General features: G+C 40.2%; 1 protein-coding gene across 7 annotated transcripts in view; it reads left to right on the top strand.

Moving 5' to 3' along the window:
• Positions 1-7,141: 7,141 nt before the first annotated feature.
• Positions 7,142-26,012, top strand: part of HUWE1 (HECT, UBA and WWE domain containing E3 ubiquitin protein ligase 1) — a 152,271-nt gene continuing 133,400 nt past the window's right edge. For all 7 annotated transcript variants that reach the window (XM_052663677.1, XM_052663674.1, XM_052663676.1 and 4 more), the window contains exon 1: positions 7,142-7,258. The gene's annotated coding sequence lies outside the window, so the exon portion shown is untranslated. The remainder of the gene's footprint in view (positions 7,259-26,012) is intronic.

The following is a 26,012-nucleotide window of genomic DNA, read 5'->3' as shown; positions in this document are numbered from 1 at the left end:
CACGGTTAACAGAGATAACTCCTACCTGATCCTTTTTATTGCTATGCATTCACAGATGCAGATCCTCTATAAGCTCTTTGCCAATCGCACTCTCACAAATAACACCAAGGAGAAATAGAGAATTTTTTTTTGAGGACTCACTACGTTCCTGAAGTAAGTGTTCTAAGGGTTTACTACCCGTGTAAACTCGCTGTGGTAGGCGCCCTCCACACTGTGTCCCCTCTTACCCTCTCGCCCCCCGTTCTTCGCTAGGCAGCTGGAGAGATTAATTTTTAAACGTTAGTCAAATCAAATCACGTCACCCTTCAGCGGTTTCCATCGTACCTCGAATCAAATCCAAATTCCTTAGCGACCCTACTATTCTTTATGGTTGGGTTTGCAGCGCCTGGAACAGCTCAGGCGCGATCGCCACCAAGGCACCCGGTTTCACCGCTGAGGAAGCGCCTTCCCAAGGGGCAGAGGCGGGGTTTCTCGAGCTGGGGGAGGAGCCTCAGACCGAGTGTGAGGAGAGGCGGAGGGGGAGGTTTTCCGCGGAGGGTAAGCGAGGGGAGCAGGTCTGAAACAGGGCCGCGGACTCGGCACGCTCCTGCGGGCCCCGCGGAGCTAGTGCCGCGGAGGTGAGCATCTTCCTCCGGGTTGGGGGGCGGGATCTGCTCTCGCGGCAGTCCTCGGCTTCTCGCTGGGGTTGTTCCCACGGGACCCTGCGCCGAAGAGCGGAGGTGGCGGCCTGGGGGAGCCTGGAAGAGGCTGGTGAAGGGGCCCGGCGGCCTGGCTCAGCCCTCCCTCAACCCCGCCTTCTCTCCCCTCCCCCAGGCCTCGGCCGGCGCCAGTGGTGAGAGCTCGCCGCATCCTCGGGGGCAGCCCGGCAGTGGCCGGCAGTGCAAGGAGAGAGTGGCCGACAGTGGGGATGCGAGGTACCGGCATTAGTCATGGCCAAGTGGCCCTAGAGAGGGAGTAAAGACCGGGTCTTCGGCATTTCTCAGGGGTTCGAGGAACTCGGCCTCAGAGGAGGGGGAAGGTGAGGGGCTGGCAGGCAGGCTTCGCGGGTAACTACTAGGCGTCGTACATGTAGGTTTTGGTATCTAAATGGCACTACACACACACACATATTCATTTCGGGTAATTGCTTCTTAAAAACTTAACAATGTCTTGTAGATCTTCCTATATCGGGGAATTTAAATTTACCTCATTTATAAACAGCTGCATTGTATGATTGTACTACAGTTTATTTAACCATTTCCGATTGATGTACATTGGCTTGTTTCCCTTTTGGGGGAGGGAAGGGGCTATTACAAGCAATGCTATAATGAATGGGCTTGTGTGTGTGTGTGTACATATATTTCATGTATGAATATTTTTGTAGGAGAAATTCTTAGAAGAGTAATCGCTGGGTCAAAATGTATGTGCGTTTTGAATTTTAATAGATTCGTCCAAATTGTCTCTTTCTAAAAGGCTATACTAATTTACACTGTTCAATGTTATGCGAGAGTGCCCATTTTTCCACAGTTGTGCCAACACGAATTATCATCAATCTTGGTAATTTTGGTTAATTTAAAGGGCAAAAAATGTTATGTCATTGTTTTATTTGCATTTCCCTGATTACTAGTGAAGTTGAACGTATTTTTATTTATCCGATTACAAAACTAAATATCAATAGTCTATAAGCAGTAAGCATTTTGGAAATTTAATACGGCCCATTCGCAATAGCAAGAAAAACGAGCAAAAATACCTAGAAGTAAACTACAAAACTTTATTGAGGAATATAATAAAAGAACATTTGCATACATGGAAAAGGGGATACCATGCTTCTGGATAAGAAGACTCAGTTTTGTAGTTTTGTCCTTTTTTCCTGTGTTGATTTATACGATTCATGCAATTTCAATAAATATACGAAGTGTTTGGAATTTAATATGATTCTAAAGTTCATCCGGAAAAAAAGATGGCTAAGAATAACCGAGAAAATATTTTAAAGATAAGGATGGGGTATTTGTACTACCAGCTGTTAAAATGTATTCTAAAGAAACAATGTATAAGTTAGAATAGACAGAATAATATATTACAATAGGAAAGCCCACAAATCGAGCCAAATTGGATTCCAAGATTTATTGGAGAAACATTGTTGGCTAGACGTGGAAAAACTGCCATATTAAAAGCTTCAAGCACGCACTCCCCCCCCCCCCCCTCCTCACACACACACACACACTCCCCGCCAACTCCCCCTTGGAAGCTTGAATTTTCCAAAGAGGGCAGACCTCTTTGTTTGGAGAAAAGCACTTTATTGGATCTTTTGGCTTTGCTAAGGTAAAGCCTCTGGAGTTAAAATTTGTGGCTTTGGAGCTAGAACTAACGATATGAGCTTTTAGTTAGATTAAGATGGATTCAGTAGCCTGCAGTGCGGCGAGGGAAAGAGTCTGAATATTATCTGTCTTAAATTTTCTTTTTCTTATCTAATGGGCAAAAAATGTTATGTCATTGTTTGCATTTGCATTTGCGTGCTTATTGTGAGATTGAACGTCTTTTATGTTAGTCCAAAATAATAGGTGATTCGTGGAGGCAGGTAACAATAGATCTATTGCTCCTCTTCCAGAATGGAGTTGGTAATTGGTACAGCTCTGCTCGGAAGTGTGAGAATAAACAGGTTGACTTTTTAAATTTTCCTCAAGCACTAGGCTCTAGACACCTTAGATCGGGGGCGGAGGCAGTTTTCAGGACATGGCCGAGATTTGGCGCTGAGCTGTGTCATCGCGAGGTTTGGCAGCCAGCTCCGCAGTGGGTCGGAAACCTCGTGGTAGGCGAGATCCCTGCAGGACGGGAGGTTCCTCCCTTCCCCTGAAAACTCTCAGTCATTTTCATGGAGCTCCGCCTCTCTCCTTTTTAGGAGAGTTCCCTAAGTCTCGCGAGATCTCGTGTTTCCTAAAGGCGAGGCGCGGGCAGCATCCTGCGGTGAATTCGAAGGTCTCGCAGAGACAGAAACGTACTATCGCGATAGTTCTTAAGACGCATGCGGGAGACGGTGGCGGCAGGTTGGCTCCGCCCCCTCGGTTCTTCGTGAGGTTGTGCGTCATTTGCTTTTTGCTTCGCGTAGGGTGAGAGTGGAGCCGTAGCGATTTCGGTTTTGGTGGGAGGAGGGGTCTGGGAAGGGCTGGGCTCAGGCTGTTCCCGTCGGGTCGAGGTTATCGCGGGATCGCGCGGAGGCGGCCGCAGTTAGGCTACAGACTGCAGTAGCTGCGGAGGCGGCGGCAGCGTCTTCGGCTCGTGCTGTACCTAGCTGGTGAGTTCTCGCGGGAGCGCGGTTACGTCCTCGTGGGATCCGTTGGCGGTGGTGGAGGTGGCTCGGGGTGGGGTGGGGGGGCAGTGACTAGGGTCGGTCTGCTTGCTGTTAAGATGGCGGCGGAAGCTGATGTCTGTCCGGCCAGGACCCGGGAGTGAGGAGTTGGCTCTCGGCGTTTGTGACGCTTCTCAGGTTCCCGACGTTAAGCAGGTGACGATTGGCGAAAAGACGAGGTGCCAATAAGCCGAACCTGAGGCGAAGACCACCCCCTCTCTAGTAGGTTGAGGCGTCACCATTTCCCGGGCCTCGGCCGCGTGTGGGCCCGCCTTTACCCCACCAATCGGTCAACGCCTCCGTTGTCGCCGCTGCAGTGGGCGGGTTGGGAATGATGGGGGGCAGGAGTCCTAGAGTTTGTTGGGGACTAAGGTTGGGAGTTAGATTGGGCACTGGGGGAGAGGGAACCATCCAACGACTATTGGTTTCCTCCCACTACCTTTTTGTGGGCCCGATTTTCCGCTCCTTCGGAAAAGGGGACAAATGAATCCTCTAGTTTTACTTGAGGTAGGCTCTACTTCCTCAACCCCCATGGTCTTTGAACTAAGGTATAGGAGGTCAAGCTTTGATGCCTCTGACATTCCTTCCCCATTCCCCCCTAGTTCCACCGTCCCATTGAATTTTTCTCTACTACATGGATATTTGAGGCTCGTATTTAAGAGGGAAAGTCAAAGCTTTTCCCTGTCACCCCCTCCCCGGTCCTGCTAAGGCAGGGCTTAGCCCAGGTCCCCTAACCTGTCCCGTTCTCCCCCTTCCATCGGTCCCCTTGACACAGATGTTGACCAGAGACCCTTTCCTGTTCCCTGTATTCCATCTTTGTGGATAGAGTCATAGTAGCTTTCACGTTTGTATGACCCTGATTGGAGCACAGGGCACTCATTTCTCCCAGCTCTGCTGCTCAACCATTCTTAGGTGGAACAATGAATTGGGTTGATGGTTGAATCATTGCTGTCTTCATGATCTCTTAGTCTTCGGGGCCGTTAGACAACCCCCCCCCCCATCATAACACTCACTCCCCTCAAAAAAGGGAAAAGAAAACTTTTTTTAAAGAGACTGTAGAAAATAACCCTCCAGTAAGCCAACTTTTTGCCCTTTCTCACCTGCCATCCCCTTTGCAAACTTGGGAATCACCTCTTTTCCCTGCCTTGCTCTTGAGTTCTTGTGGCGTTTTGGTCTGGACATCTCTTTGCTGCTAACCACCTCTTACATGTTTCTCGTGTAATCATTAAGGATTTCTTAATCCTTCTATTTCCACACCCCACCCCATGCTGTTTTCCTGGGAGCTGAATCCCCTAGAGAGAAAGTAGCCTCTTAGGCTCCACAGCATTTACCCACCTCCATGTGCTAGAAAATAAAATAGCTTTGATAGATTATCTCTTGACAATCATTGCCCCATTCTACTCCCATCCCATTCCACAGTTACTGTAAACAATTCCCTATCATTTGTTTCCTTTTTAGATTACATGTCCAACATTGTTTTCTTTTAGCCCCAGTGTTGCCTGTATTGAGGAGATAGCAACATTCTCCACTCAAGGGAAGCAGCCTGGTATGGTAGAAATACTGTATGCTTTGGGTTCACACCAAACTTTGTGACCTTGGGGAAATTACTTTTCAGATTCTCAGTTTTTCATGTGTATAATGGGGATAGTAGCTCTTAATAGTTGCTAGAATTAAACAACTTATAAAGTGCCTAGATTATGATAGGTATATAGTAAATTGTGGTTACTTTTCCTTGGTGTAAGAATACATTGGCAGATGCATCTGTTTCATATGGTAGTTTTATGACCTGGGAAAGAAGAGGCTTTTGTTTAAAGAAACAGTTAACTGTTAATTTAGTATATTTCTAGAACTGTTAATTTTTGGTATATTGGTAGGCCAGTCCTATCATTTTTGTGTTTTTTTCCCTCCTTGTAGGCCAAGCTTTTTATCTCCAATGGTTTATTATGTTTGAATGTGATTCCCACTTATGTTGACCTTCTAGTCTAGGAATTGTAGTGCAGAATCACCATCCTGGAGTGACCATCAGCCATAATGTTCCTGTCAAGAACCACACCCAAGTGTTCTACCTTTTGAAAGGGATGTTTCATCCCTTGCCTACTCCCTTCTTGCACTCCTTCAAAGGTAGTCTGTCCTGTCATTCACCCTATGAAAGTAATGAAATTTGGTGCTGCACTTTTCACAGTAACAGAGAACTTCTGCTAGCTAGTTTTTAAGTGTTCAAATGCTTTTCCTCTACCTCCTTTCTTTGGTCCCTCAGATCAGAGTGGTGGTGGTGGTTTAGTCACTAAGTCGTGTCCTACTCTTGTGACCCCGTGGACTGTAGCCTGCCAGGCTCCTTTGTCCATGGGATTCTCCAGGCAAGAATACTGGAGTGGGTTGCCATTCCCTTATCAGAGTAGGGATCTGTTATTTGACCTTACCTGAGCAGGATAATTCCTATCTGAGAGGGTTTAGAAAAGTTCGGGGTACCAAGCTTCTTTTCCAAAGTGAATTGCTGACAGTTCTTTAATACACTACCTCCTGTTGTGTGTTTGCTGGATTATATTTTCCAACACTAAATAGAAGTGACTATATTCAATTTGGATGTAGTTTTCCTTACTGTTAATATTTTAATTAGGCCAGTATTAAAATGAGTGCTTTTTACTAATTACCTTGGATGGATAATGGGGTTTGAAATATGATGGTGAAAAGTTTACATAGTATTAAAATTTTACCATAGGTAACCATCTAGTAATTAACTATACACAGACCCTGGTTTTGTGCTTCAGTGGGTGCTTTATTTAGTTTGAAGTGCTTTGGAAGTCATTTAATTTTCCCCCTTTTTCATTGGAGGACAAGAATGTGAAGAACAATTGGGTCTGAGGCTTCCCTGATAGCTCAGTTGGTAAAGAATCCACCTGCCATGTAGGAGACCCCAGTTCAGTTCCTGAATGGGGAAAATCCACTGGAGAAGGGATAGGCTACCCACTCCAGTATTCTTGGGCTTCCCTTGTGGCTCAGCTGGTAAAGAACCTGCGTGCAATGTGGGAGACCTGGGTTCGATCCCTGGGTTTGGAAGATCCCCTGGAGAAGGGAAAAGCTACCCACTCCAGTATTCTGGCCTGGAGAATTCCATGGGCTGTATGTGTAGTTCATGGGGTCACAAAGAGTTGGATACAACTGAGCGACTTTCACACACAAGTCGGTCTAGCAGTGATCAGAAATTAAACCTCAATTTTACTTTTGTCATTTAGAACTAGAATAAATAATGGGAATGATAATCTAGGTGTGACCTAAAAGGTTTAATTTATTCTAGGTTGATCTCTGAGAAGAGAGGAAGGAGTGGCAATACCAGTTAAAAACTTTGTTTAACATTCAGTGACAAAGTTCAACCTGAGTTTCCAGGGTGTTTATCATTTGTCTCCCAGTATGGCCAAAAAGCATGTATGAAGGTGAAAAATAATTTATGTGTGCAATGTTTTTCACAAAAAGTTTAAAATTGTCTTAATGTCAGTTCTCAGCAAAGACAGAAAATTGTCTGTAAAATAATCAGTATCCCCTGTGCTTTCATTTGGATTGAGAGCAGAGTTTTCAGGAGTGCTGTCTAAATGCCAGATTAGAAGAATTGCTTTAACTTTGGTTCTGAATTGTTGCTCCTCAAAGCAGTTCCTAAAAAATGCAACTTGATGTGTGAGAGCTGTTGCTTAAGAGATAATAACTGTGATTATGTTTGAACATTGATATAATGGTTAGCTCCCTCACACCCTAATAAATGTTGTGTATCTCTCCCTCTGTTTTTGTTTTTGTTTTTTTATAGGTCCTCCGGTAGTCTGACCTGAGTGGGTTAGCACTCCAGAGGAACCAGCAGACCAACTTGGTCAGGAAGGTTCAGGAAGCTGTTGGAGCAGTGTTGGGATTTCCCACCAGGATGAGTATGATTGGCTGTGATTTTAGGTTAGTTTTTGTGGATCTTTGTGGGTAATGTTTGTGTTTTATTTCCTAGAATGGAGATAGTTGGGGTGTATGTGTTTCCATTCTGTAATTGAGCTACTTTGGTTTCTTCCATTGTCTGGATCTGATGTGGTACTACTGGGTGTTCTTGTGTTTAAGTGGAGCTCATTACTAAATTAAAATTTAAATGAATTCTATCTGTAAATGATTTTTTTAAATCACTCTAAGCATCATTCAAAAGTAAAATTGCAGGTTATTACATCTAACCAATTCTTTTTGGAATTTTTCAAACATAGCAAAACTGGATAATATAATGATCCCCCTCTGTACCCATTACTGGCTTTAACAGTTAACATCTTGCAGCCATTCTTTTTCATCTCTACTTCTGCCCACTGCGGCCCCTTACTGCCTATCCCCTAGATTACTTTGAAATAAATCCCTGCTGTTTTCTTTTTATTTGCAAAATATTTGTATTTAAGGGCTTCACTGATAGCTCAGTTGGTAGCAACCACCGACCACCCCCCCACCCCCGTTCAATTCTTGGGTTGGGAAGATCCGCTACAGAAGGGATCGGGCTACCCACTCCAGTATTCTTGGGCTTCCCTTGTGGCTCAGCTGGTAAAGAACCTGCGTGCAATGTGGGAGACCTAGGTTCAATCCCTGGGTTGGGAAGATCCCCTGGAGAAGGGAAAGACTACCCATTCCAGTATTCTGGCCTGGAGACGTCCATGAACTGTATTTAAAACATAAAAAGCTCTTTTAAACCTAACTTCAAAAGCATTACCACAACTCAAAAAGTTACCTGATTTTCTAAAATGTCAAATATGAAGCTAGTGTTCAAATTTTAGTTTGTTTGAATCAAGATCCAAAGAAAGTCCTTTTGTCACTAAGGATGATTGATATATCTCTTAAATCTATTTTAGTCTGCATGTTCCCTCCTTTTTCTTTTCCTTCCCATTTATTTGTTGAAGAAATCGTCCTGTAGAGTTTCCCACCACATTTGGTGATTACATCCTCGGTGGTATCTGACCCATTCTTACTAGGTTAAAGACCCTGGGGGACCCCATTATAATGGAACAATGGCAGTAATCTCCTGTATCCCAGTTGGAGTTGATACTGCTGGCCTACGCACTCTCCCAAAATAACTAGTCATGGATTCCTTTTTCTGTGGCAGAGTCTGATTTAATTGATATCTGACTTCAGTAGTTCCATGTCTTGGCCCTGCTTTCTGCTCCATGTGAAAAGTAGGCCTCCTTGTGGAAGAAGCTAATGTTTCCTAGATAATGACCTGATTGTGCCTTTAGGGTTTTTCATCATGGTTTCAATTTCCTTAGGTGGTTTAGTTATCTGTATACTATCTTACAATGTTGTTTCTTACTACTTTGATGTTAGTATCTCAGCTGCTCTGACCCATAACTTCTAAGCTATTAAGACTTAGTAATTAGTTTCTCTGGCTGTAATAGTTTTTGAAGTGGCAATACTACACGATTTTTGAGAGCTTCCACTAACATCCTGATTTTTCAGCTATTATACACAGCTGTAGTTTCCTGTTATTTTTTTTTTTCATTTTATTCCCTCTGGAAATGCTGTTCTCCCAGCATAGAGGCCTTTAAACTGTCTTTCCTTGTTCCACATTGGCCATCATAAAATCTACCAAATGTCCCTTCCATGGTCAAAACCTGAAAATGGAACTTGGAATGCTCCAGCCAGCCTTTGACTTAAGCACATGTTGGGGAAGAGCAAGGCCACTTGTGCTTACCTTTAAAATGAGTGCAGTTACAAGTTGAAGGGACAGAAAAGGTTTTCTGAGATGTTGAGGTGAAGTATAATTGTGAATCACTGGTGCTGTGCTTCCTGCGTTCAGGCATTTTGGTTCTTTGTTCATTAATGGAAAAATCAGATCCATAGCTGTAAAGTGACTAAGTATCAAAGAAGTGATTTTTGGGGAATTACAGTGAAATCCATTTGTTCAACAAAATAATTTGAGCACATTGTATATAGTGATTAAATATTTACCCTTGTTCTGAGTTTTCTGTAGCTAGAAAGTTTGAACAATATCCCTTAAACCTTCTAATCCTGAGTTTGTGAAACTAGAATAACTAGATTTTGTGGACAGAGCTTTGCATACAGTAGGCATTTAGATATTTGAATTGTTTCCAGAGTTACAAGTTTACAATAGAAATTCTGTTTCTTTTACCTCCTTTTGTTGTGTGTTTTCAACCATGGATTCAAAGTATTTCTGAAATGCTAAAATCGGTTGCTTTGAAAACATTTGGCCTTCACATTACATGTTACCTCTCTTGCAGTTTGATTAAATTGTTAAAATCTGATGTGTAACTGTAACAATATTTGGCTACTTTACAACGATCTCACTCTCTGTAAAGTTGATAGTCACAAGCAGTTGGGTGTTTTGCTATATTGTTCTCTGACTCCTTTCCTCAATGACTGGTTGCCAGATGTTTCTATGTTAATGTCTGGGATAACTCAGCTCAGAAGATTCTTTGGAAGCCCTCTCATTTGATGTGTCATAGAGGTTGAGTTGCTAAAACTTGATGTACTTGTTGACCAGCTTGGTTATAGAAACACTTTTAGTTAGTGAAGGAGTGGTTCTCTCTGAGTAAAAAACAACTGTAGGTTTTCTTTGGGCTGTTTAACGCAAGTATTTTCAACTTTAGTTCTCCTAAAAAGTTGGCAGTGGTGACATAGGTTGGTTCTAGAATGCGATTTTACAGAAAATTGGAATTTCTGTCAGCTTCTTATTAATGTCTCTTTAAATGGAGATTGATATTGTAGATTGATTTATTTTGGATTGCTGACTGGACTAAGTGAATATGAAAATTGTTTTTCAGCTCGAAGATTCTGATTGTATCATCTTAGATGATGAAAGGAAGCAGTTTCTCCTTTTCATTAATCTTCAAGTAGTGACTAAAAGAATCTAGGAGTAGAGATGCAAATTATTCTGGAATGACTTTTTAGTATAATTTAGATTTTAAAGACTGGTAAGTGTGAACATATTGCCATGAATTTATGTACCATCTTTAGCATATCATAGATTTTAAGTCCTTGTAATTAGGTACCAGAGATAATTGCCCTGGAAATACTTGGGTATATTGTAGTTTGTGGCTGCTTATATTTTGGAACACGTATGATTACCTTATTTGCTACAATTGTTTTCTTGTTTTCCTGTCTATAGAGGTGTATGTCTCCTGGTTTTGTTTTGTTTTTTTTTCTGGCCACACCACAAGGCTCACAGGATCTTAATTCCCTAGCCAGGGAACCTGGGCCCTTGGTAGTGAAAGCACAGAGTCATAACCATTGGACCACCAGGAAATTCCCATCCTCTGGTCTTTGCCTTTTTTTTTTTTTTAAACTTCCACTACTAATTCTTTATTACTGCATTCTGCTGATTGAGTTCTAATAGGTGGAAAGATCTTTCAGCACAGTGATTAGGAACCCAGACTCCCGGATTCAAGTTCTGACTCCATTTCATACTAGCTGAAGTTTAGCTAAGTTACTGCATATAAAGTTCATAGAACAGTGGTTCAGAATCACCTAGAGGGCTTGCTAAAACACGATTGCTGGGCCCCACCCCCGGAGTTTTTGATTCTGTAGGTCTGGGGGTAGGGGGCAATATTTTACATTTCAGACAAGTTCCCAAGAAGATGGTGGTATTGATGGTCAGTGAACAAATGGAATAGAACAGTACTTAGCAACAGGTGTTAACTTTTTCTTCAGAACTGCTTTCCCAGTCCCTGAGTAAAACACTTGACTCTTCAATGCTGATTAGTATTGCCTTCAGCTTAGAGCAGATTTGGAATCCTTCATTGCAGAGGTTCTCAAAATGTGGTCCCCAGATCAATATCACCATCTGGGAACTTGTCAGAAATGCAGACTCTCAGGCTCCAGCCCAGTTTTGTTTTAAAAGTGTGTTTTGACTTAACTGAGGTGTCATCCATTTAAAGTATGTTGTTGTTTAGTCACTAAGTCATGTCCGACTCTGCAATGCCATGGACAGCAGCCCACCAGGCTCCCCTTCCTTAGCAACCACTAATCTATTTTATGTCTCTAGATTTGCCTATTCTGGGCACTCATACAAAATGGAATCATAGCATATGTAAGAAGCTTTAATGTGATTAAAGTCTTTTCCCTTTATTGTGAAAAATAGAAAACAAATATGGAAAACCACCTCAAAACAAATTTATGTACATAAATTATCTTAAAGTGCTTTTGTTACTACCACCCAAGTCAAGAAATAAAATTTTGCCTTTCACCCATAGAAGCCCCTCCATGTGCCCATCCACGTCACAGCATCCTTCCTCAGTCTGGAAAATAACTGCTATTCTGACTTCATAGTAGTCACTTCTTTGCATTCTTTTATAGTTTTAATCATACAGGTGTGTGTCCCTGGACAGTGTGATTTACTTTGTCCATTTTTTAAAACTCAAGTTTGTCTTGTCAAGAAGTATTTGTATCTTCTCTTTCTCCATTTTCTTTATGCTTTCTATTGAAGAACTCAGGCCATTTGACCTGTAGAATTTCCAACAGACTGAAATTTGTTGACTGCATACTTAGTATATAGTTCAGCATGTTCTGTCCTCTGTATTTCATGTTAACAGCCACTGCTGCCCAAAGCTTAGATTCTTTGTTAATTCATTGGGAGTTGCAAAATGGTGTTTTTAACTCTCTCATTTTGTTTTCATATGTTGGCTGGAATAATTTATAGTTTATATAAGAAAGGCAAAATAAATGCTCGGTTTTTAAATGTTTTTCTGGCAATTTAACTATTTCTGTCTCTTTGGACAAGTTAACTTAGTAACCTATCAGTTGCTCCATCTGGGGAAAATACCTTATTTGTGAATTTTAAATGTGAAAATACAAGGTGTAGGTGGTTATAAGGTAATTTATTTAACATACTATTTCACTTAATTCCTCTAACAACTCAAAGATGTGCAGTCATGGTGGTGAACTCATGGTCAGTAAGCAAAGCCTATCTGGATCCTTCAGGCCTGTGGTTAAGGAGGAATGGTATTTGTTCTTTGATCATTTGGAGGCTAAGACTCTGGTCAGTGATAACTGAATTTTCCATCAGAGTCGTTTTTCACATTGCCAAGCGTTTGGGGTCACATTTGTACCCTCTGGAGGGTCTTACCCAGTTCTGTGGTGATGTGCAATACATTGATTGCCTTCATCTCCCACCCTCCAGCTACACAGCCCCCTACTGTTTTGGTTTGTTCGAGGTTCTGCTGTAACCTTAGTAACTCATGAGTCTTCCTAATGGTCATCACTGTTAACATAGTTGAGTAGCACTTTTACCATTTCATACATTATATAGAAAACAGCATATGGCACATAGTAAGTGCTCAATAAACCAGAAACCATTGTTGATTTCTTTGTTGTTATTGTTGTTAATATTATACCTTCTTTTTCTCTCTCACATCTTACCTCTCTTCAGTTCAACAAACATTCACTGAGTGTTTCTAAGTACAAGGAGCTGGGAACATAAGGTGAATGAGAATTAATCTCTGCCCTTGAGAAACTTACAGTCCAGTTTAGGACTGTATGTGAAATCATGTTTAAAGTTCTTAGGGTTTTCCTTTGTGTTATCATTTCTTTGCTTTATCTGTGAATGTCTGTTGTTTTTCAAAACCCTCCTTACCTCTGTATCCCTTCCCAGCCTTTGAAACTGCTGATAGGTGAGAAAGCCTACAATTGTATTCTATGAATACAGGCTCATATCAAGAAAACCTTTGGGCCAAGATTAGATTTCAAAAGTGACATATGTGTTTGATACAGCGATATCAGTTTATGGTCTTTAGATGAACCTACACCAGCATCTGTCTTACTGCTTTAACTATCTTCATTTTGCCTTCTCCCTTCTGCTTCCCTTCCCTGTGCCACCCCCAAGATGTTTGCTACATAAAGAAAGAGGCTCCTATACACAGTTAGTGATCTATCAAGTATGTAAACAGACAGCTTCATATAAACTAAGTTTTGAGTGGGACTAGGGTTTATCACTAAATTTTCATATCTATAAAATAGTATTCATAAAGCCTGCCTCGTAGATTGCTGTGAGCATTAAAGTGAGATGCTGTATTTTATTATTTTTTTCTTTTTTAAATTTTTATTTATTTTTATTTTTACTTTATTTTACTTTACAGTACTGTATTGGTTTTGCCATACATTGACATGAATCCACCACGGGTGTACATGCGTTCCCAAACATGAACCCCCCTCCCACTTCCCTCCCCATAACATCTCTCTGGGTCATCTCCATGCATCAGCCCCAAGCATCCTGTAACCTGCAGAGATGATGTATTTTAAAATGTTTTATATAGAGTACCCTTCAAAGGCAAAGCCATTATAATTTATGTAAATACTTAATACCTATGTTACTTGGGGCAAATTACATCATCACTGAGCTAGTTTCCTCACCCTTTACATCCTTTACATTCACTCAATAAATATTTGAGAACATACTCAGTAGTGCCAGGTACTAGGAATACAGAGATGAGCAACTGGAGAATGGAGGGCAGCATGGTCTATAGGGGAAGGAGACTTATAAATCATACTCAAAGGAATCTGTATAATAACATGAGTGAACAGAATGTGCTATAACAGTTTATAGGAAGGCATCAGAAAATATCACACAGAATTTTGTTAGTGTTAAACAAGATACATGAAAAGTGTATCAACTCAAAAATGCTATACAAATGAAATTAGTTAAGTGTATTCCAAATGAACCAATACCCTCAACCATTATTTCATTTTCTCATTACTTGTACTTTAGATGTATTTATTTTTTTGAGGTAGATTTTATGTGCTCTTTTAAAAATATATATTTACTTATTTGGTTGTGCTGGGTCTTAGTTGACGGCATGTGGGATCTAGCTTTCCCTAACCAGAAAAGGAACCCGGGCCCCCTGCATTGGGAGCTTGGAGTCTTAGCCACTGGAGCACCAGGGAAGCCCATTTATGAACTCTTCCAAGATGTTATATACTCCTACAGTAGAGTACCCTGAAAGTAATACTTTCCTCTAAAAGAATTTTTTCTTACCCTCTTTATCATTTTCTAGTTTCTATTGCTAAATTAATTTAGGAAAAACTGGAAAATGTGTTCTTATTTTGGGAAAAGATTCCTATTCCCACAGTGATACTCAGTCACCATAACATTTTGGTTGGTTTGTTCCCATCTTAATAATAGAATAACATTTAAAAAATAAACCCAGTAGAAAACTGTTGTTGTTTGCTTACTAAGTCATGTCTGACTCTTTGCGATCCCATGGACTGCAGCACATCAGACACCTCTATCCTTCATTATCTCCTGGGGTTTGCTCAGATTCGTGTGCATTGAATCTGTGATGCTATCTAACCATCTCATTCTTTGCTGCCCTCTTCTCCTGCCTTCAGTCTTTCCCAGCATCAAGATCTTTTCCGCTTAGTTGGCTCTTCGTATCAGGTGGCCAAAGTATTGGACCTTCAGTTTCAGCATCAGTCCTTCCAATGAATATTCAGGGTTGATTTCCTTTAGGATTGATTTGTTTGATCTCCTTGCAGTCCAGCTGACTCTCGGGAGTCTTCTTCAGCACCACAGTTGGAAAGCATCAATTCTTTGCCACTCAGCCTTCTTTATGATCCAACTCTTAACTTCATATATGACTACTGGAAAAGCCATAGCTTAGTTACAGGCTTTTCCTAGAGTAAGAGCTAAAAATGTCTAGTAACAAGAAAGGATATTCCAACCAAATGTCAGAAATACAAAGTAAAATAGTATCTTTTTTAAACCATTAGATTGGCAAAAAAATAATTTGGTAATATCAAATCATGGCAAAAACATAGGGATGAATCTGGTCTGAAATACTACCCACAAGTGGTCCAAATTAATACAACTATTTTGGAAATAAATTTGAGCAAGTTGCATGATATGAGGGCTTCCCTGGTGGCTCAGATGGTAAAGAATCTGCCTGCAATGCTAGAGACCCGGGTTCAATCCCTGGGTCAAGAAAAGAATGGCTACCCACTCTTACTATTCTTCCCTAAAGAATTCCATGGGTGGAGGAGCCTGGTGGGCTATATATATATAGTTCATGGAGTCACAAAGAGTCAGACATAACTGAGCAACTAACACTTTCACGTCACTTCATATACTGTGTGATGCTGTTTAGTATATATATAAAACTAGAGTAAGTTGATGAGTTTATTTCGGAGAAATCATCAAGGAACTTCAGCTTTTTTGTTTTGTTTTATAATAATTCACATTCCTGTTTATAAGAAACTGTAAATATCCAAAACAGTATCAAGAATAATTTGGCAAAAACTTTTTCCTACCTTCTCCCTCCCAAATTGATCACTTTTAACATTTATTTTTGCTTCAAGTCTTTGGGGGCAGGTGGTAATGATACTTCATTTAACCCAGCATTCTACTTCTCCTTGCAGTTATTACCGTGAATTGCTTGATGTTTTTAATACTGTGAGAGTGGTATAAATTACTGATGTAAGTGGAAGTTTCAAAAACTATGTGGTGTCCACCCAACAATCTGTTATTGCTTGTGTAATAAATTAGCATACTGCTTTAGAGTTACAAAATGATTTACTAAGAATTCTTTGGGAATGAAACTTTAGTTATTTTTGAGTAATGTTCTTCATGATTATAGAAGTATACATGGCTTATTGTTGGAAAGTACGGATAAATACAGAAATCTCCCCAAATCCTACCATTCAGAGAGAAATACTATTAACATGTTGTACACAGTTCATTTTTCCAAGGCTTTTCTTTATGCCTGTGTAACATGCCCATATGTTTTTTTCAAAATCAGTCTTTTAAGAAATTATTACCTTCCTTCCAACTTTTCATTATGGGTTTCAAACATAAAAATGCTGAAAGAAGAACACAATGAGCATTTGTGTATCACCAAATATATCCAACAGTTAAGAATTTGCCATATTTGATTCGTATGTACCTAAACATGTTTTAATTTTTCTGAAGCATATGAAGTAAGAATGACACGTCATCCTTAAGTCCTTCAACATGCATGTCTTAAGAATAAGTACCTACAGACCACGTAGCTGTTATCACACCTAGGGAATTTGTTCTTTTTGTTAATGTTATCTAATATTCAGTCCATATTCAAATTTCCTCAGTTCCCAAATTTTTTTGGCTGTTTCTCCAAACCACTATAGACATGGTATTTAAAATTTTGATTTCCACCTAATAAATTGATCACTGTTCCCTGTCATTTTATACTACTATAATTTTTAAAAATATTTATTTATTTATGTGACTATATTGAGTCTTAGTTGTGCTATGTGGGATCTAGTGCCCTAACAAGGGATGGAAGCTGGGCCCCCTGCGTTAGGAGTGTGGAGTCTTAGCCTGGACCACCAGGGAAGTCTCTTCTATAATGTGTTCAATGGCTACATTGTATTCTACTGAATGTGTGATCTATAATTTTATAACCAATTCCCTATGTTCAAACCTATAAGTCCTAGTTTTTCACAATATCAGTGCTTTCTGGCACACAGTAGGCACTTGGCAAATAAGTATTGAAGGAAAGAAGGAAGCATAGCATCCTAAAGAGAAATCTTTGTGACATACATGTTTATTTCTCAAGAAATGTCTAAAACTGGAATGCAAAAGTGTAACAAGACTTCTGATACTTGTTGCCAAATTGCCCTTTAGAAATACTATCTTGCTTTATTCACTGTGGTATGTTTAGCATATAATACATGTTGATTTACAATATTACAACACCTCAGGGTAAGCCTTGATATGTTAGTCTAAGAGAAGAACATAAACCTGGATATATCCAGTATCATTGCTATAGATGCCTCTCTCCCTATATCTATGTGTGTGTGTTAGTCACTGAGTCATGTCCAACTCTTTGCGACCCCATGGACTGTAGCCTGCCAGGCTCCTCTGTCCATGAAATTCTCCAGGCAAGAATACTGCAGTGGGTAGCCATTTCCTTCTCCAGGGGATCTTCCTAATCCAGGGATCAAACCCAGGTCTCTCATATTGCAGGCACATTCTTTATTGTCTGAACTATCAGAGAAGCCCCCCACCTTGTACCTATATAACTGCTGCCATATTTTGCAGAGGCTAGTTTGACTACTCCAGCTTAGAGTGCCTATTCCATCTTAGAGTGCCTTGCAGTCTGTTGACCTAATCTGGGGTTCCAATTCCCTGCCTCTTAAATTTCGTTGCCTATCTCCATGAGGGCAACCTTAAAAGGAAATATAATCTGGAGAAGTACAGATGTCACTTGAATACACCCCTGTTACATAAAGCATTTTGGGCTTCCCTGGTGGTTTAGACCGTAAAGCGTCTGCCTGCAGTGCGGGAGACCCGGGTTCGATTCCTGGGTCGGGAAGATCCCCTGGAGAAGGAAATGGCAATCCACTCCAGTACTCTTGCCTGAAAAATCCCACGGACGGAGGAGCCTGATAGGCTACAGTACATGGGGTCGCAAAGAGTCTGACACGACTGAGCGACTTCACTTTCACATAAAGCATTTTAGATTTTTGCTTTTTAAAAGTAAAGCTAGGCTCTCTGCATGGGTGAACCCAGATATCTACCTCTAGCAGAACAAATTACTAGTGGCTTTTAAAATGGTAGTCTTCTCCATGTCCAACAGAAGATTTGGATAAGACCCTAATATTTGATATTATCCTTGTCAAACTCCTTATTTTATAGCCACAGATTTTGGGGAGAAGACTTGCCCAAGGTAATATGGCTGCTTAGTGGTAGAGTTGGCCATTGAACCCAAGCTATCTTGTCTGATACGTTTCCACTGTGCTATATCTTTCCTTAAAACTGAATTTATCTCTATTTCTAAATACACCAACAAGTGTCATCCACAGAAGTGCAAAATAAGTGGCCCCATTCCTATAAGAAAGTTAACCCCCAAATTGGGAGAAATTTAAGGGAGTAGAAAAGTAAATGAGAAAGTCGACAGTCCAAACAAAGTTCTGTTTCTTTTGCCCTTTGCCTATGGTTGTTACTTTTCTTTTTCATGAATCAGTTCAGTTTGGTTGCATATTTGATGATTTCATGCATATTTATTCATGCTGTAAATCTATAGTGTGACTAAATTTTCTGCTTATAAAACTTTCAAATTAAAGTGGTTTTCTATGTTCATCTTTTTCCCTTCCATTTCAGCAGTTTTAAATTAGAAAATTAATTTGTTTGCTGTTTAAAAAAGATTCAAACAGAATAAACATTTCAGTTAAAAATTAGTACCCCCCCACAAATGAGTCTCCTTTATATCTGTTACAATATATATGTATATATTATTTCATACCTCTTAACATTTACATACTATGCATATTTTTATATGTTAAAACATATGACTAGACTCCATTTCTTTTTCATGGTTGCACTGCATCCCACAACATTATTCTGCTATAATTTCATCATTTCCTATTGTTGAGCCTTGAAAATAGATTCATTCTGGGTTAAAGGGTGGTACTCATTAATTTTTTTGATAGGTACTGCCAAAATGACCTCCAGAAAGGCTCTATTGAATTGCCATTTCCACTGAAGTGTTTGTGAGTGTCCTTTTCTCCACCTACATTTGCCAAAACAAGATATTATTGGTTTTTTAAATTTTAACCAGTTTTTAAGTGAAAAATTGCATGTCCTTGCTTTGATTAGCATTATTGTAGTTACTAATAAGGATAAGCAAATGGTTATAATCTCTGCAAATTGCAAGTTCCCTTTTGCTTGGTTTTCAGATTATTTGTCTTAGTGAGTTTTGAGAGTTCTTTGTATATTAGAAGTATTAACCCTTTTCCTGTTGCAGAAAATATGTTTATGGTTTAGAATTTTTATATAGTCAAATTATTTTCTTTATGGTTTCTAGATTGCACCTCTTTCTTGGGAGATCATTTCTTTGCCAGGATTACAGGAATATTTCCCTGCATTATCTAATATTTGACAATTTAATTTGACCAAGTAGAAAACTGAGTTAGTTACTTTTTGCTCTTTAGCTTTTGAGAATAATTCAGGTTGTTCATCTTTAATACTTGTAACATTTGTCTTGAACTTAAGACATAGTATTATAAATAATTTGTTCTTTTAAGCATATAAAAGAATCTTTGTTCCTTCTAAATTCATTTAAAGTAATTCAAAATAGTTGAGATACACTTAAAATTGCTGATTCTTAAGTGGCATGGCTCCAACATCAATAGACTATTTAACCTTTGGAAAACTATAACTAACTTGAGAATGAGACCTGGCGCTTCCTAATCTTGTCATCAAAGTTGGGTTTATGCTCGTACTTAAGGCTAACAATGTGGAGATTAACAAATAATTTATGTTCTTCATATACAGATAACATGTACAAAGGCTAAGGAAAAAACACTCTTTTTTGGCTCTTGATCCTCTGTGTGTGTAATATCCAGCATAAGATCACTGTCCCTAGATTAATCTGGAGCTAAAAGAAAAAGAAGATATAATAATACAGTTTACTCTTTGCCAGGCACTATCCTATATTAAAAAGCAGAGACATTACTTTGCCAACAAAGGTCCGTCTAGTCAAGGTTATGGTTTTTCCAGTAGTCATATGGATGTGAGAGTTGGACTCTAAAGAAAGCTGAGCACCGAAGAATTGATGCTTTTGAACTGTGGTATTGGAGAAGACTCTTGAGACTCCCTTGGACTGCAAGGAGACCCAACCAGTCCATCCTAAAGAAGATCAGTCCTGGGTGTTCTTTGGAAGGAATAATGAATGCTAAAGCTGAAACTCCAGTACTTTGGCCACCTCATGTGAAGAGTTGACTCATTGGAAAAGACTCTGATGCTGGGAGGGATTTGTGGGAAGGAGGAGACAGGGACGGCAGAGGATGAGATGGCTGGATGACATCACTGACCCGATGGACGTGAGTCTGAGTGAACTCCAGGAGTTGGTGATGGACAGGGAGGCCTGGCGTGCTGCAATTCATGGGATCACAAAGAGTCGGACACGACTGAGCGACTGAACTGAACTGAATCCTATAATATAGACTGTGTTGTTTATTTTACAGACTTAAAGAGTTAGTGACTTGTCTGAAATTATATAGCTAGTAAATGGAATTTAAACCCAGCCTGACTCCCAGGCCTTTCCATTCTGTGTTGTCCTCTATTTCATTTTTACTTTCTTCCAGTAAGAAATCATAATCCACATATATTGTTGTTGTTGTTTAGTCACTCAGTTGAGTCCAACGCTTTGCGACCCCATGGACTGCAGCACGCCAGGCTTCCCTGTCCTTCACAATTGCCTGGAGTTTGCTCAAACTCAAGTCCATTGAGTTGTTGATGCCACCCGACCATCATCCTCTGTCTCCCCCTTCTCCCGCCCTCAATCTTTCCCAGCATCAGAATCTTTATTCTAATGAGTCAGCCCTTCGCATTAGGTGGCCAAAGTATTGGAGCTTCAGCTTCAGTCTTCCAATGAATATTCAGGACTGATTTCCTTTCAGATTGATTGGTTTGATCTCCTTGCTGTCCAAGAGACTCTCAAGAGCCTTCTCCAACACCACAGTTCAAAAGTATGAATTCTTCAGCAATCAGCTTTCTTTATGGTCCAAATCTCACATCCATACATGACTACTGGAAAAACCATAGCTTTGATTAGATGCACCTTTGTTGGCAAAGTTATGTTTCTGCTTTTTAATATGCTGTCTAGGTTTGTCACAGTTGTTTTTTTTTTCCCCCCCAAGGAGTAAGCATCTTTTAATTTCACGGCTGCAGTCACCATCTGGAGTGATTTTAGAGCCCAAGAAAAGAAAGTCTCTCAATGTTTCCATTGTTTCCCCATCTATTTGCCATGAAGGGATGGGACCGGATACCATGATCTTCATTGTTTGAATGTTGAGTTTTAAGTCAGCTTTTTCACTCTCCTCTTTCACTTTCATTAAGAGGCTCTTCAGTTCCTCTTCACTTTTCTGCCATAAGGATGATGTCATCTGCATATCTGAGGTTATTGATATTTCTCCTGGCAGTCTTGATTCCAAGCTTGTGTTTCATTCAACCTGGTGTTTCGCATGATGTACTCTGCATATAAGTTAAATAAGCAGGGTGACAATATACAGCCTTGATTCACTCCTGTCCTGATTTAGAACCAGTCCATTGTTCGATGTCTGGTTCTAACTGTTGCTTATTGACCTGCATAGATTTCTCAGGAGGCAGGTAAGGTGGTCTGGTATTCCTGTCTCTTTAAGAATTTTCTGCAGTTTATTGTGATCCACACAGTCAAAGGCTCTGGCATAGTCAATAAAGCAGAAGTAGGTGTTTTTCTGGAATTCTCTTGCTTTTTCAATGATCTAATGGATTTTGGCAATTTGATCTCTGGTTTTTCTGCTTTTTCCAAATCCAGTTTGAACATCTGGAAGTTCTCAGTTCACATACTGTTGAAGCCTGGCTTGGAGAATTTTGAGCATTACTTTGCTAGTGTGTGAGATGAGTGCAATTGTGCGGTAGTTTGAGCGTACTTTCGCATTGCTGTTCTTTGGGATTGGAATGAAAACTGACCTTTTCCAGTCCTATGGCCCACTTGACCTCGCATTCCAGCATGTCTGGCTCTAGGTGAGTGATCACACAGCATACAGTAGCAGATAGATACATTACTCAGTTCTCTCCCCCTTATATACATATCTTTTTTCAGAATATTTTAAAGCCTTAAAACCTAGCTTTTATTTTTATTAAGCAAAAGAAATATGCTTAATCTTGCTCTGGTGGACTGGGGCATGCTCAGTAAATCTTTAATCCAATTGTCTGCTGATGGGGGGGACTGTGCTCCCTTGCTGTTAGTTGTTTGGCCTTAGGTAACCCAGTCTTGGAAAGTCTACAGGCTCAACGTTAGAGCTACTGGAAACCTCCAAAAAAGACTTATGCCAACCCAGGACTGCTACTGCCAGGGCCCCTGTCCATGTGGAAGGACACTTCCAATCCACGCCTCCAGGGGAAACTGTCAAAACACTCACAGGCAGGTCTGGATCAGTCTCTTCAGGTGTCACTGTAGTCAACAAAAACAAGACCTGTAGTTGTCACTGTAGTCAGCAAAAACAAGACCTGGAGCTGACTGTGGCTCAGATCATGAGCTCCTTATTGCTTAAGGAGCAAAATTTAGGCTTAAATTGAGAAAAGTAGGGAAAATCACTATATCATTCAGTTATGACCTAAATCAAATCCCTTATGGTTATACAGTGGAGGTGACAAATAGATTTCAGTGGATTAGATCTGGTAGACAGACTGAAAAACTATGGATGGAGGTTCATAATGTTGTGAGGAGGCTGTGACCAAAACCATCACCAAGAAAAAGAAATGCAACAAGGCAAAGTGGTTGTCTGAGAAGGCCTTATCAGATATCTGAGGAGAGAAGTGAAAAGCAAAGGAGAAAGGGAAAGATATACGCACCTGAATGCAGAGTTTCAGAGAATAGCAAGGAGAGATAAGAAGACCTTCCTAAATGAACAATGCAGAGAAATAGAAGAAAACAGTAGAATGGGAAAGACTAGAGCTTTCTTCAAGAATATTGGAGATACCAATGGAACATTTCATGGAAAGATGGGTACACTAAAGGACAGAAATGGTAAGGACCTGACAGAAACTGAAGAGACTAAGAAGAGGTGGCAAGAATACACAGGAGAACTATACAAAAAAGTTATTCATGACCAGGATAATCACAGTGGTGTGATCACTCCCCTAGAGCCAGACATCCTGGAGTATGAAGTCAAGTGGGCCTTAGGAAGCATTCCGATGAATAAAGCTAGTGGAGGTGATGGAGTTCCAACTGAGCTATTTAAAAGCCTAAAAGATGATGCTGTTAAAGTGCTGCATCAAATTTGGAAAATTCAGCAGTGGCTACAGGACTGGAAAAGGTCAATTTTCATTCTAATCCAAAGGAAAGGTAATGCCAAAGAATGTTCAAACTACTGCACAATTGCACTCATGTCACATGTTAGCAAGGTAATGCTCAAAATCCTTTAAGCTAGACTGAGCAGTACATGAACTGAGAACTTCCAAATGTATAATCTGGATTTAGAAAAGGCAGAGGAAACAGAGGTCAAATTGTCAACATCCGTTGGGTCATAGCAAAAGCAAGGAAATTCCAAAAAAAATATCTGTTTCATTGACCATCACAACAAACTGTGGAAAATTCTTAAAGAGTTGGAAATTCTGGACCACCTTACCTGCCTCCTGAGAAACTTGTATTCAGGTCAAGAAGCATGTTAGAACCAGACATGGAACAACAGACTGGTTCAGAATTGGGAGAGGAGTACTTCAAGGCTGTATGTTATTACCCTGCTTATTTAACTTCTATGCAGCGTACATCATGCAAAATGCCAGGCTGGATGAAGCAAAAGCCGGAATCAAGATTGCCGGGAGAAATGTCAACCTCAGATATGCAGCTGATACTCCCTTGGCAGAATGCGAAGAGGAACTAAAGAGCCTCTTGATAAAGGTGAAAGAGAAGAGTGAAAAAGCTGGCTTAAAACTCAACATTTAAAAAATGAAGATCATGGCATCTGGTCTTATTATGTCATGGCAAATAGATGGGGAAAAAGTGGAAACAGTGACAGATTTTATTTTCATGGGCTCCAAAATCACTGTGAACCTTGACTGCAGCCACAAAATTTTAAAAAGACGCATGCTCCTTGGAAGAATAACTGTGACAAACCTAGACAGTGTATTAAAAAGCAGAGACATCACTTTGCTGACAAAGGTCCATCTAGTCAAAGCTGTGGTTCTTCCAGTAGTCATGTAGGTATATGAGAATTGGACCATCAAGAAGGCTGAGCACCGAAGAATTGATGCTTTCGAATTGTGGTGCTGGAGAAGACTCTTGAGAGTCCTTTGGACAGCAAGGAGATCAAACCAGTCAATTCTAAAGAGAATCAACCCTGAATTTTCATTGGAAGGACTGATGCTGAAGCCAAAGCTCCAATACTTTGCCACCTGATGTGAAGAGCCAACTCATTGAGTTGTATAAATTAGTTATCTTAGTTGCAAATGTCACAAAAAGAGTTTAAAATGATTTGAATTTTTTAAGCTTCATTTAACATTTACTGGGTAATCATTCATTTGTTTATTAATCTACTTAGTGACAGGTCCTATGCTGGCAACAGGAATGCAAAAATGAATACACAAAGTCCCACTGATGCAAAACTCACTCTAGTGGGGAAGTCTGTTCCACAATTTGCTGTTGATTAGTTAAGTCGTGTCTGACTCTCTTGTGACTCTATGGACAGTAGCCCACCAGGATTCTCTTATCTATGGGATTTCCCAGGCAAGAATACTGGAGTGGGTTTCCATTTCTTTCTCCAGGAGATCTTCCCGACCTAGGGATTGAACACATGTCTCCTGCATTGGCAGGTGGATTCTTTACCACTGAGCCACCAGGGAAGCCCAACGCTAGTGGGGAAACTGGCATGTAAATAGAGGTGTGTTGATTGAGGGTATGTGCAGGATACAATGGGGACACAAAGGAGATTAATTAGTTTTACTCTGGGGAAGGGGATATCTGAAAAGGCTTGACAAAGAAGGTGACATTTAAGCTAAGCTCTAGGAGTATACGTAGGGAGCAGCCATTTTAGCAGAGAGAACAATTTGAGTCAAGGTATCAAAAGTCTTGAATAGTGGCCAAACTGTAAAAACTTGACATGGTTAAAGCATGTGGGGAGCCAAGAGGAATATTATGTAATGTCATGGCTCTGGTAAGAGGTAAGCAGGGTCCTAGAGGTCTTAGATACTGGTCAGGTAAGGAGTTTACACTTGATGATGTAGGTAGATTTTGAGTTCGAGGAAGATTGCCCTGGGAGCAATCTGGAGGATGGAATGGGAGGATCTAGCAGGATAAAGTCTTAATTTAAAATATTTCTGATTTATGGGATTTTCAAACACACACGAAAGTTTCAAAATAGTATTAAATCCCCATGTACCTGATACCAAGCTTCAACAGTTGTCAGTACATGACTGTATTTATTTGTATCCTGCTCCCTATTATTTTAAAAGCAAATTCCTAAGTGAATTACAGATTAGAAAAGCATAATTAATAATATATAACAAAGTGAATAAAGGGCTCTTAAATCTGGCTATGTGGCCAGATTGTGTACAAAGCTTGAAAAACCAAGTTCCTACATCATATTTGTTGAGTCAGATTATGTGTATGGGCAGACATTTTTAGTTATACTAAATAAGTGTCAGTAGATATTGTACAGCTAGGGTTGAGAACTACAGTTTTTAAGATATTTTTAAATTAGCTTTGACTTCTGATGGATGTCTTTTCCTGAATTCACTGAATGCTGCCTGTGGTTCTTCTGGGTGAAGTTCACCTATTAGATAGTGGCAGGCTTTTGTGTGTTTTAAGTTGTTAACAATTCAGTAGAGAGTATAAAGGCTGATGTCTTAACTTTTTATTAAAGGTAGGACAGGCTGAAAAAGTACTTCCATCTTTGAATGTGATGAGATAGGGGATAATCAGTCGTCGTTACAATTGATCTTTTATACCAAAATCAGCCACAAGTAAGGAAGGGAATGGGAGACTGAGTCTCCTCCTTTTCTCCTTAATAAGCATAACTTTTATTCAGGCGCTGCTGTTCTGCTTTTTTTCCCTCTAGGAATGCTAGGAAGGGAGGGCTCCTTGGCATGCTGCTACTTCCTCTCTACTGGCAAAACTGATTTACAACTTTGGCAGACCCTATTTTCTTGCCTAAATTCTTTTGATGCCAGTTTATCTTTTTCTGAGTAATTAGGACTAATCACCAGAAGGATAACTCTTGG

This window comes from Budorcas taxicolor, chromosome X (genome assembly GCF_023091745.1).
Source record: "Budorcas taxicolor isolate Tak-1 chromosome X, Takin1.1, whole genome shotgun sequence".
NCBI lineage: Eukaryota > Metazoa > Chordata > Mammalia > Artiodactyla > Bovidae > Budorcas > Budorcas taxicolor.
Note: the sequence above shows the minus strand (reverse complement) of the source record. Positions and strands in the feature narration are given on the sequence as shown.